Source organism: Phyllobates terribilis, unplaced genomic scaffold, assembly GCF_046119375.1.
Source record: "Phyllobates terribilis strain yellow unplaced genomic scaffold, ASM4611937v1 Scaffold_40__1_contigs__length_11209783, whole genome shotgun sequence".
NCBI lineage: Eukaryota > Metazoa > Chordata > Amphibia > Anura > Dendrobatidae > Phyllobates > Phyllobates terribilis.
This window is the reverse complement of record NW_027362800.1, coordinates 9491485-9503565: the sequence shown is the minus strand read 5'-3', so window position 1 is coordinate 9503565 and position 12081 is coordinate 9491485. Positions and strand designations below refer to the sequence as shown.

The window sequence follows — 12081 nt, the reverse complement described above, 5'->3', positions numbered from 1 at the left end:
CCTTGTTATCAACAGCAGCCTTTTAAACTCACCTGAGCTAACAGGTATGTGAGCTGGTTACTCTGCTGCGCTTAAAATTTCTTTTTTGGTTTGCTACAATGCCTTTTCTGAAACGTTGTCTCCCTCTGCTGGAACACTGACTTCTTTCATTTAATGCCTGCAGACTATAAAAGAGAAACCAACCCAAAAAGTTTGGTTGATTAGTCTGTGGCATTCTTTTAAACTGTTGCTTATGGCGGTCTCTGTGAGCTTCTCAGTGACATTCAGCCATCCAGGTATCCCGCCTGCAGTAGACGGAATGTGGCAATGGAACGCTGGCTGCGCGTGTCATAATAGGCTCTGAGCCTTTATATACCTGCGCACAGCAGCAGCCACCTTCAGTCTGCTGCTGGACAGCCAGCAGCAGCAGCAGCAGGAGAGGTAATTAATCAGCAACCCTCCTGCTAAGGGTAGACAGCTGCTCGTTCCACCCCCCCCCCGCCTTAATTGGTTCTCCTCCCTTCCAACGGTGTTGAGGCGGGTGGGAACAGCCGGGGGTTGAGGGTACTGTGCTAAAAGAGGTGGAGTTATGCAGATCTAAAACGCGTGGATTGCAGCAGCAGCAAGCCGAAAAGTGCAGGCATGTGAGGGATCTAGAGGTTGACAGCATGTCTTCTTAACAGGAGTCCAGGTGGCCATCTCCACAAATGGACTTTTCAGAATCCTTGGGTGGCACCGTAGTCGGAAACCAATTCTGGTTATCGCTTCTCGGCCTTTTGGCTAAGATCAAGTGTAGTATCTGTTCTTATCAGTTTAATATCTGATACGTCCCCTATCTGGGGACCATATATTAAATGGATTTTTAGAACAGGGAGATGGAAAAAGAGCTTGCTCTGTCCACTCCACGCATTGACCTGGTATTGCAGTATCTCCAGGACCGGTGCACCCCTTCTTTAATGCAGTTTCTAAAATCAGAAAGAATTGAATTCAATGCTTTTTGTTCATTTTGCTTGTTTGTCGGATTTTGGGATGGACTCTTTGGCTTTGCTTTTCTTCTCCTCATTGGATTTTTCATGTTAAAAGTTGCAGAAGCCAGATGACAAGCTCATTTTGGTTCAACTTCAGCAACTGTGCATTGCATTGCCATGTAATGTAATGTAATGCAATGCTATCTATCTAGCTCTCCCTCTATACTTCATTTTGGATAAACAGACATATTAGGCAAGCATTTTGGAGCTTTCACCTAAATAACTACAGGTGGTGAGATAAGCTGCACAATATAATTGACCTTTCAGTATATTGTTGCACACACACCATCTATTTAGCAAATGCCCTTGTTATCAACAGCAGCCTTTTAAACTCACCTGAGCTAACAGGTATGTGAGCTGGTTACTCTGCTGCGCTTAAAATTTCTTTTTTGGTTTGCTACAATGCCTTTTCTGAAACGTTGTCTCCCTCTGCTGGAACACTGACTTCTTTCATTTAATGCCTGCAGACTATAAAAGAGAAACCAACCCAAAAAGTTTGGTTGATTAGTCTGTGGCATTCTTTTAAACTGTTGCTTATGGCGGTCTCTGTGAGCTTCTCAGTGACATTCAGCCATCCAGGTATCCCGCCTGCAGTAGACGGAATGTGGCAATGGAACGCTGGCTGCGCGTGTCATAATAGGCTCTGAGCCTTTATATACCTGCGCACAGCAGCAGCCACCTTCAGTCTGCTGCTGGACAGCCAGCAGCAGCAGCAGCAGGAGAGGTAATTAATCAGCAACCCTCCTGCTAAGGGTAGACAGCTGCTCGTTCCACCCCCCCCCGCCTTAATTGGTTCTCCTCCCTTCCAACGGTGTTGAGGCGGGTGGGAACAGCCGGGGGTTGAGGGTACTGTGCTAAAAGAGGTGGAGTTATGCAGATCTAAAACGCGTGGATTGCAGCAGCAGCAAGCCGAAAAGTGCAGGCATGTGAGGGATCTAGAGGTTGACAGCATGTCTTCTTAACGGGAGTCCAGGTGGCCATCTCCACAAATGGACTTTTCAGAATCCTTGGGTGGCACCGTAGTCGGAAACCAATTCTGGTTATCGCTTCTCGGCCTTTTGGCTAAGATCAAGTGTAGTATCTGTTCTTATCAGTTTAATATCTGATACGTCCCCTATCTGGGGACCATATATTAAATGGATTTTTAGAACAGGGAGATGGAAAAAGAGCTTGCTCTGTCCACTCCACGCATTGACCTGGTATTGCAGTATCTCCAGGACCGGTGCACCCCTTCTTTAATGCAGTTTCTAAAATCAGAAAGAATTGAATTCAATGCTTTTTGTTCATTTTGCTTGTTTGTCGGATTTTGGGATGGACTCTTTGGCTTTGCTTTTCTTCTCCTCATTGGATTTTTCATGTTAAAAGTTGCAGAAGCCAGATGACAAGCTCATTTTGGTTCAACTTCAGCAACTGTGCATTGCATTGCCATGTAATGTAATGTAATGCAATGCTATCTATCTAGCTCTCCCTCTATACTTCCTTTTGGATAAACAGACATATTAGGCAAGCATTTTGGAGCTTTCACCTAAATAACTACAGGTGGTGAGATAAGCTGCACAATATAATTGACCTTTCAGTATATTGTTGCACACACACCATCTATTTAGCAAATGCCCTTGTTATCAACAGCAGCCTTTTAAACTCACCTGAGCTAACAGGTATGTGAGCTGGTTACTCTGCTGCGCTTAAAATTTCTTTTTTGGTTTGCTACAATGCCTTTTCTGAAACGTTGTCTCCCTCTGCTGGAACACTGACTTCTTTCATTTAATGCCTGCAGACTATAAAAGAGAAACCAACCCAAAAAGTTTGGTTGATTAGTCTGTGGCATTCTTTTAAACTGTTGCTTATGGCGGTCTCTGTGAGCTTCTCAGTGACATTCAGCCATCCAGGTATCCCGCCTGCAGTAGACGGAATGTGGCAATGGAACGCTGGCTGCGCGTGTCATAATAGGCTCTGAGCCTTTATATACCTGCGCACAGCAGCAGCCACCTTCAGTCTGCTGCCTGACAGCCAGCAGCAGCAGCAGGAGAGGTAATTAATCAGCAACCCTCCTGCTAAGGGTAGACAGCTGCTCGTTCCACCCCCCCCCCCCGCCTTAATTGGTTCTCCTCCCTTCCAACGGTGTTGAGGCGGGTGGGAACAGCCGGGGGTTGAGGGTACTGTGCTAAAAGAGGTGGAGTTATGCAGATCTAAAACGCGTGGATTGCAGCAGCAGCAAGCCGAAAAGTGCAGGCATGTGAGGGATCTAGAGGTTGACAGCATGTCTTCTTAACGGGAGTCCAGGTGGCCATCTCCACAAATGGACTTTTCAGAATCCTTGGGTGGCACCGTAGTCGGAAACCAATTCTGGTTATCGCTTCTCGGCCTTTTGGCTAAGATCAAGTGTAGTATCTGTTCTTATCAGTTTAATATCTGATACGTCCCCTATCTGGGGACCATATATTAAATGGATTTTTAGAACAGGGAGATGGAAAAAGAGCTTGCTCTGTCCACTCCACGCATTGACCTGGTATTGCAGTATCTCCAGGACCGGTGCACCCCTTCTTTAATGCAGTTTCTAAAATCAGAAAGAATTGAATTCAATGCTTTTTGTTCATTTTGCTTGTTTGTCGGATTTTGGGATGGACTCTTTGGCTTTGCTTTTCTTCTCCTCATTGGATTTTTCATGTTAAAAGTTGCAGAAGCCAGATGACAAGCTCATTTTGGTTCAACTTCAGCAACTGTGCATTGCATTGCCATGTAATGTAATGTAATGCAATGCTATCTATCTAGCTCTCCCTCTATACTTCCTTTTGGATAAACAGACATATTAGGCAAGCATTTTGGAGCTTTCACCTAAATAACTACAGGTGGTGAGATAAGCTGCACAATATAATTGACCTTTCAGTATATTGTTGCACACACACCATCTATTTAGCAAATGCCCTTGTTATCAACAGCAGCCTTTTAAACTCACCTGAGCTAACAGGTATGTGAGCTGGTTACTCTGCTGCGCTTAAAATTTCTTTTTTGGTTTGCTACAATGCCTTTTCTGAAACGTTGTCTCCCTCTGCTGGAACACTGACTTCTTTCATTTAATGCCTGCAGACTATAAAAGAGAAACCAACCCAAAAAGTTTGGTTGATTAGTCTGTGGCATTCTTTTAAACTGTTGCTTATGGCGGTCTCTGTGAGCTTCTCAGTGACATTCAGCCATCCAGGTATCCCGCCTGCAGTAGACGGAATGTGGCAATGGAACGCTGGCTGCGCGTGTCATAATAGGCTCTGAGCCTTTATATACCTGCGCACAGCAGCAGCCACCTTCAGTCTGCTGCTGGACAGCCAGCAGCAGCAGCAGCAGGAGAGGTAATTAATCAGCAACCCTCCTGCTAAGGGTAGACAGCTGCTCGTTCCACCCCCCCCCGCCTTAATTGGTTCTCCTCCCTTCCAACGGTGTTGAGGCGGGTGGGAACAGCCGGGGGTTGAGGGTACTGTGCTAAAAGAGGTGGAGTTATGCAGATCTAAAACGCGTGGATTGCAGCAGCAGCAAGCCGAAAAGTGCAGGCATGTGAGGGATCTAGAGGTTGACAGCATGTCTTCTTAACGGGAGTCCAGGTGGCCATCTCCACAAATGGACTTTTCAGAATCCTTGGGTGGCACCGTAGTCGGAAACCAATTCTGGTTATCGCTTCTCGGCCTTTTGGCTAAGATCAAGTGTAGTATCTGTTCTTATCAGTTTAATATCTGATACGTCCCCTATCTGGGGACCATATATTAAATGGATTTTTAGAACAGGGAGATGGAAAAAGAGCTTGCTCTGTCCACTCCACGCATTGACCTGGTATTGCAGTATCTCCAGGACCGGTGCACCCCTTCTTTAATGCAGTTTCTAAAATCAGAAAGAATTGAATTCAATGCTTTTTGTTCATTTTGCTTGTTTGTCGGATTTTGGGATGGACTCTTTGGCTTTGCTTTTCTTCTCCTCATTGGATTTTTCATGTTAAAAGTTGCAGAAGCCAGATGACAAGCTCATTTTGGTTCAACTTCAGCAACTGTGCATTGCATTGCCATGTAATGTAATGTAATGCAATGCTATCTATCTAGCTCTCCCTCTATACTTCCTTTTGGATAAACAGACATATTAGGCAAGCATTTTGGAGCTTTCACCTAAATAACTACAGGTGGTGAGATAAGCTGCACAATATAATTGACCTTTCAGTATATTGTTGCACACACACCATCTATTTAGCAAATGCCCTTGTTATCAACAGCAGCCTTTTAAACTCACCTGAGCTAACAGGTATGTGAGCTGGTTACTCTGCTGCGCTTAAAATTTCTTTTTTGGTTTGCTACAATGCCTTTTCTGAAACGTTGTCTCCCTCTGCTGGAACACTGACTTCTTTCATTTAATGCCTGCAGACTATAAAAGAGAAACCAACCCAAAAAGTTTGGTTGATTAGTCTGTGGCATTCTTTTAAACTGTTGCTTATGGCGGTCTCTGTGAGCTTCTCAGTGACATTCAGCCATCCAGGTATCCCGCCTGCAGTAGACGGAATGTGGCAATGGAACGCTGGCTGCGCGTGTCATAATAGGCTCTGAGCCTTTATATACCTGCGCACAGCAGCAGCCACCTTCAGTCTGCTGCTGGACAGCCAGCAGCAGCAGCAGCAGGAGAGGTAATTAATCAGCAACCCTCCTGCTAAGGGTAGACAGCTGCTCGTTCCACCCCCCCCCCCGCCTTAATTGGTTCTCCTCCCTTCCAACGGTGTTGAGGCGGGTGGGAACAGCCGGGGGTTGAGGGTACTGTGCTAAAAGAGGTGGAGTTATGCAGATCTAAAACGCGTGGATTGCAGCAGCAGCAAGCCGAAAAGTGCAGGCATGTGAGGGATCTAGAGGTTGACAGCATGTCTTCTTAACGGGAGTCCAGGTGGCCATCTCCACAAATGGACTTTTCAGAATCCTTGGGTGGCACCGTAGTCGGAAACCAATTCTGGTTATCGCTTCTCGGCCTTTTGGCTAAGATCAAGTGTAGTATCTGTTCTTATCAGTTTAATATCTGATACGTCCCCTATCTGGGGACCATATATTAAATGGATTTTTAGAACAGGGAGATGGAAAAAGAGCTTGCTCTGTCCACTCCACGAATTGACCTGGTATTGCAGTATCTCCAGGACCGGTGCACCCCTTCTTTAATGCAGTTTCTAAAATCAGAAAGAATTGAATTCAATGCTTTTTGTTCATTTTGCTTGTTTGTCGGATTTTGGGATGGACTGTTTGGCTTTGCTTTTCTTCTCCTCATTGGATTTTTCATGTTAAAAGTTGCAGAAGCCAGATGACAAGCTCATTTTGGTTCAACTTCAGCAACTGTGCATTGCATTGCCATGTAATGTAATGTAATGCAATGCTATCTATCTAGCTCTCCCTCTATACTTCCTTTTGGATAAACAGACATATTAGGCAAGCATTTTGGAGCTTTCACCTAAATAACTACAGGTGGTGAGATAAGCTGCACAATATAATTGACCTTTCAGTATATTGTTGCACACACACCATCTATTTAGCAAATGCCCTTGTTATCAACAGCAGCCTTTTAAACTCACCTGAGCTAACAGGTATGTGAGCTGGTTACTCTGCTGCGCTTAAAATTTCTTTTTTGGTTTGCTACAATGCCTTTTCTGAAACGTTGTCTCCCTCTGCTGGAACACTGACTTCTTTCATTTAATGCCTGCAGACTATAAAAGAGAAACCAACCCAAAAGGTTTGGTTGATTAGTCTGTGGCATTCTTTTAAACTGTTGCTTATGGCGGTCTCTGTGAGCTTCTCAGTGACATTCAGCCATCCAGGTATCCCGCCTGCAGTAGACGGAATGTGGCAATGGAACGCTGGCTGCGCGTGTCATAATAGGCTCTGAGCCTTTATATACCTGCGCACAGCAGCAGCCACCTTCAGTCTGCTGCTGGACAGCCAGCAGCAGCAGCAGCAGGAGAGGTAATTAATCAGCAACCCTCCTGCTAAGGGTAGACAGCTGCTCGTTCCACCCCCCCCCCGCCTTAATTGGTTCTCCTCCCTTCCAACGGTGTTGAGGCGGGTGGGAACAGCCAGGGGTTGAGGGTACTGTGCTAAAAGAGGTGGAGTTATGCAGATCTAAAACGCGTGGATTGCAGCAGCAGCAAGCCGAAAAGTGCAGGCATGTGAGGGATCTAGAGGTTGACAGCATGTCTTCTTAACGGGAGTCCAGGTGGCCATCTCCACAAATGGACTTTTCAGAATCCTTGGGTGGCACCGTAGTCGGAAACCAATTCTGGTTATCGCTTCTCGGCCTTTTGGCTAAGATCAAGTGTAGTATCTGTTCTTATCAGTTTAATATCTGATACGTCCCCTATCTGGGGACCATATATTAAATGGATTTTTAGAACAGGGAGATGGAAAAAGAGCTTGCTCTGTCCACTCCACGCATTGACCTGGTATTGCAGTATCTCCAGGACCGGTGCACCCCTTCTTTAATGCAGTTTCTAAAATCAGAAAGAATTGAATTCAATGCTTTTTGTTCATTTTGCTTGTTTGTCGGATTTTGGGATGGACTCTTTGGCTTTGCTTTTCTTCTCCTCATTGGATTTTTCATGTTAAAAGTTGCAGAAGCCAGATGACAAGCTCATTTTGGTTCAACTTCAGCAACTGTGCATTGCATTGCCATGTAATGTAATGTAATGCAATGCTATCTATCTAGCTCTCCCTCTATACTTCCTTTTGGATAAACAGACATATTAGGCAAGCATTTTGGAGCTTTCACCTAAATAACTACAGGTGGTGAGATAAGCTGCACAATATAATTGACCTTTCAGTATATTGTTGCACACACACCATCTATTTAGCAAATGCCCTTGTTATCAACAGCAGCCTTTTAAACTCACCTGAGCTAACAGGTATGTGAGCTGGTTACTCTGCTGCGCTTAAAATTTCTTTTTTGGTTTGCTACAATGCCTTTTCTGAAACGTTGTCTCCCTCTGCTGGAACACTGACTTCTTTCATTTAATGCCTGCAGACTATAAAAGAGAAACCAACCCAAAAAGTTTGGTTGATTAGTCTGTGGCATTCTTTTAAACTGTTGCTTATGGCGGTCTCTGTGAGCTTCTCAGTGACATTCAGCCATCCAGGTATCCCGCCTGCAGTAGACGGAATGTGGCAATGGAACGCTGGCTGCGCGTGTCATAATAGGCTCTGAGCCTTTATATACCTGCGCACAGCAGCAGCCACCTTCAGTCTGCTGCTGGACAGCCAGCAGCAGCAGCAGGAGAGGTAATTAATCAGCAACCCTCCTGCTAAGGGTAGACAGCTGCTCGTTCCACCCCCCCCCCCGCCTTAATTGGTTCTCCTCCCTTCCAACGGTGTTGAGGCGGGTGGGAACAGCCGGGGGTTGAGGGTACTGTGCTAAAAGAGGTGGAGTTATGCAGATCTAAAACGCGTGGATTGCAGCAGCAGCAAGCCGAAAAGTGCAGGCATGTGAGGGATCTAGAGGTTGACAGCATGTCTTCTTAACGGGAGTCCAGGTGGCCATCTCCACAAATGGACTTTTCAGAATCCTTGGGTGGCACCGTAGTCGGAAACCAATTCTGGTTATCGCTTCTCGGCCTTTTGGCTAAGATCAAGTGTAGTATCTGTTCTTATCAGTTTAATATCTGATACGTCCCCTATCTGGGGACCATATATTAAATGGATTTTTAGAACAGGGAGATGGAAAAAGAGCTTGCTCTGTCCACTCCACGCATTGACCTGGTATTGCAGTATCTCCAGGACCGGTGCACCCCTTCTTTAATGCAGTTTCTAAAATCAGAAAGAATTGAATTCAATGCTTTTTGTTCATTTTGCTTGTTTGTCGGATTTTGGGATGGACTCTTTGGCTTTGCTTTTCTTCTCCTCATTGGATTTTTCATGTTAAAAGTTGCAGAAGCCAGATGACAAGCTCATTTTGGTTCAACTTCAGCAACTGTGCATTGCATTGCCATGTAATGTAATGTAATGCAATGCTATCTATCTAGCTCTCCCTCTATACTTCCTTTTGGATAAACAGACATATTAGGCAAGCATTTTGGAGCTTTCACCTAAATAACTACAGGTGGTGAGATAAGCTGCACAATATAATTGACCTTTCAGTATATTGTTGCACACACACCATCTATTTAGCAAATGCCCTTGTTATCAACAGCAGCCTTTTAAACTCACCTGAGCTAACAGGTATGTGAGCTGGTTACTCTGCTGCGCTTAAAATTTCTTTTTTGGTTTGCTACAATGCCTTTTCTGAAACGTTGTCTCCCTCTGCTGGAACACTGACTTCTTTCATTTAATGCCTGCAGACTATAAAAGAGAAACCAACCCAAAAAGTTTGGTTGATTAGTCTGTGGCATTCTTTTAAACTGTTGCTTATGGCGGTCTCTGTGAGCTTCTCAGTGACATTCAGCCATCCAGGTATCCCGCCTGCAGTAGACGGAATGTGGCAATGGAACGCTGGCTGCGCGTGTCATAATAGGCTCTGAGCCTTTATATACCTGCGCACAGCAGCAGCCACCTTCAGTCTGCTGCTGGACAGCCAGCAGCAGCAGCAGCAGGAGAGGTAATTAATCAGCAACCCTCCTGCTAAGGGTAGACAGCTGCTCGTTCCACCCCCCCCCCGCCTTAATTGGTTCTCCCTTCCAACGGTGTTGAGGCGGGTGGGAACAGCCGGGGGTTGAGGGTACTGTGCTAAAAGAGGTGGAGTTATGCAGATCTAAAACGCGTGGATTGCAGCAGCAGCAAGCCGAAAAGTGCAGGCATGTGAGGGATCTAGAGGTTGACAGCATGTCTTCTTAACGGGAGTCCAGGTGGCCATCTCCACAAATGGACTTTTCAGAATCCTTGGGTGGCACCGTAGTCGGAAACCAATTCTGGTTATCGCTTCTCGGCCTTTTGGCTAAGATCAAGTGTAGTATCTGTTCTTATCAGTTTAATATCTGATACGTCCCCTATCTGGGGACCATATATTAAATGGATTTTTAGAACAGGGAGATGGAAAAAGAGCTTGCTCTGTCCACTCCACGCATTGACCTGGTATTGCAGTATCTCCAGGACCGGTGCACCCCTTCTTTAATGCAGTTTCTAAAATCAGAAAGAATTGAATTCAATGCTTTTTGTTCATTTTGCTTGTTTGTCGGATTTTGGGATGGACTCTTTGGCTTTGCTTTTCTTCTCCTCATTGGATTTTTCATGTTAAAAGTTGCAGAAGCCAGATGACAAGCTCATTTTGGTTCAACTTCAGCAACTGTGCATTGCATTGCCATGTAATGTAATGTAATGCAATGCTATCTATCTAGCTCTCCCTCTATACTTCCTTTTGGATAAACAGACATATTAGGCAAGCATTTTGGAGCTTTCACCTAAATAACTACAGGTGGTGAGATAAGCTGCACAATATAATTGACCTTTCAGTATATTGTTGCACACACACCATCTATTTAGCAAATGCCCTTGTTATCAACAGCAGCCTTTTAAACTCACCTGAGCTAACAGGTATGTGAGCTGGTTACTCTGCTGCGCTTAAAATTTCTTTTTTGGTTTGCTACAATGCCTTTTCTGAAACGTTGTCTCCCTCTGCTGGAACACTGACTTCTTTCATTTAATGCCTGCAGACTATAAAAGAGAAACCAACCCAAAAAGTTTGGTTGATTAGTCTGTGGCATTCTTTTAAACTGTTGCTTATGGCGGTCTCTGTGAGCTTCTCAGTGACATTCAGCCATCCAGGTATCCCGCCTGCAGTAGATGGAATGTGGCAATGGAACGCTGGCTGAGCGTGTCATAATAGGCTCTGAGCCTTTATATACCTGCGCACAGCAGCAGCCACCTTCAGTCTGCTGCTGGACAGCCAGCAGCAGCAGCAGGAGAGGTAATTAATCAGCAACCCTCCTGCTAAGGGTAGACAGCTGCTCGTTCCACCCCCCCCCCGCCTTAATTGGTTCTCCTCCCTTCCAACGGTGTTGAGGCGGGTGGGAACAGCCGGGGGTTGAGGGTACTGTGCTAAAAGAGGTGGAGTTATGCAGATCTAAAACGCGTGGATTGCAGCAGCAGCAAGCCGAAAAGTGCAGGCATGTGAGGGATCTAGAGGTTGACAGCATGTCTTCTTAACGGGAGTCCAGGTGGCCATCTCCACAAATGGACTTTTCAGAATCCTTGGGTGGCACCGTAGTCGGAAACCAATTCTGGTTATCGCTTCTCGGCCTTTTGGCTAAGATCAAGTGTAGTATCTGTTCTTATCAGTTTAATATCTGATACGTCCCCTATCTGGGGACCATATATTAAATGGATTTTTAGAACAGGGAGATGGAAAAAGAGCTTGCTCTGTCCACTCCACGCATTGACCTGGTATTGCAGTATCTCCAGGACCGGTGCACCCCTTCTTTAATGCAGTTTCTAAAATCAGAAAGAATTGAATTCAATGCTTTTTGTTCATTTTGCTTGTTTGTCGGATTTTGGGATGGACTCTTTGGCTTTGCTTTTCTTCTCCTCATTGGATTTTTCATGTTAAAAGTTGCAGAAGCCAGATGACAAGCTCATTTTGGTTCAACTTCAGCAACTGTGCATTGCATTGCCATGTAATGTAATGTAATGCAATGCTATCTATCTAGCTCTCCCTCTATACTTCCTTTTGGATAAACAGACATATTAGGCAAGCATTTTGGAGCTTTCACCTAAATAACTACAGGTGGTGAGATAAGCTGCACAATATAATTGACCTTTCAGTATATTGTTGCACACACACCATCTATTTAGCAAATGCCCTTGTTATCAACAGCAGCCTTTTAAACTCACCTGAGCTAACAGGTATGTGAGCTGGTTACTCTGCTGCGCTTAAAATTTCTTTTTTGGTTTGCTACAATGCCTTTTCTGAAACGTTGTCTCCCTCTGCTGGAACACTGACTTCTTTCATTTAATGCCTGCAGACTATAAAAGAGAAACCAACCCAAAAAGTTTGGTTGATTAGTCTGTGGCATTCTTTTAAACTGTTGCTTATGGCGGTCTCTGTGAGCTTCTCAGTGACATTCAGCCATCCAGGTATCCCGCCTGCAGTA

General features: G+C 45.0%; 9 non-coding genes across 9 annotated transcripts; all 9 read left to right on the top strand.

The window, feature by feature from the left end:
* Nucleotides 1-739: 739 nt before the first annotated feature.
* On the top strand, nucleotides 740-930 carry LOC141190210 (U2 spliceosomal RNA). Its single transcript, XR_012264240.1, has one exon. It is a non-coding gene; the product is annotated as a U2 spliceosomal RNA (small nuclear RNA).
* Nucleotides 931-2049: 1119 nt separating this feature from the next.
* Nucleotides 2050-2240, top strand: LOC141190209 (U2 spliceosomal RNA). Its single transcript, XR_012264239.1, has one exon. It is a non-coding gene; the product is annotated as a U2 spliceosomal RNA (small nuclear RNA).
* A 1119-nt stretch (nucleotides 2241-3359) lies between these two features.
* LOC141190208 (U2 spliceosomal RNA) lies at nucleotides 3360-3550 on the top strand. The gene has a single exon (XR_012264238.1). It is a non-coding gene; the product is annotated as a U2 spliceosomal RNA (small nuclear RNA).
* Nucleotides 3551-4669: 1119 nt separating this feature from the next.
* Nucleotides 4670-4860, top strand: LOC141190206 (U2 spliceosomal RNA). Its single transcript, XR_012264237.1, has one exon. It is a non-coding gene; the product is annotated as a U2 spliceosomal RNA (small nuclear RNA).
* Nucleotides 4861-5981: 1121 nt separating this feature from the next.
* Nucleotides 5982-6172, top strand: LOC141185055 (U2 spliceosomal RNA). The gene has a single exon (XR_012259753.1). It is a non-coding gene; the product is annotated as a U2 spliceosomal RNA (small nuclear RNA).
* Nucleotides 6173-7292: 1120 nt separating this feature from the next.
* LOC141190205 (U2 spliceosomal RNA) lies at nucleotides 7293-7483 on the top strand. Its single transcript, XR_012264236.1, has one exon. It is a non-coding gene; the product is annotated as a U2 spliceosomal RNA (small nuclear RNA).
* Nucleotides 7484-8601: 1118 nt separating this feature from the next.
* Nucleotides 8602-8792, top strand: LOC141190204 (U2 spliceosomal RNA). The gene has a single exon (XR_012264235.1). It is a non-coding gene; the product is annotated as a U2 spliceosomal RNA (small nuclear RNA).
* A 1117-nt stretch (nucleotides 8793-9909) lies between these two features.
* LOC141190202 (U2 spliceosomal RNA) lies at nucleotides 9910-10100 on the top strand. Its single transcript, XR_012264233.1, has one exon. It is a non-coding gene; the product is annotated as a U2 spliceosomal RNA (small nuclear RNA).
* Nucleotides 10101-11217: 1117 nt separating this feature from the next.
* On the top strand, nucleotides 11218-11408 carry LOC141190201 (U2 spliceosomal RNA). Its single transcript, XR_012264232.1, has one exon. It is a non-coding gene; the product is annotated as a U2 spliceosomal RNA (small nuclear RNA).
* Nucleotides 11409-12081: the final 673 nt, after the last annotated feature.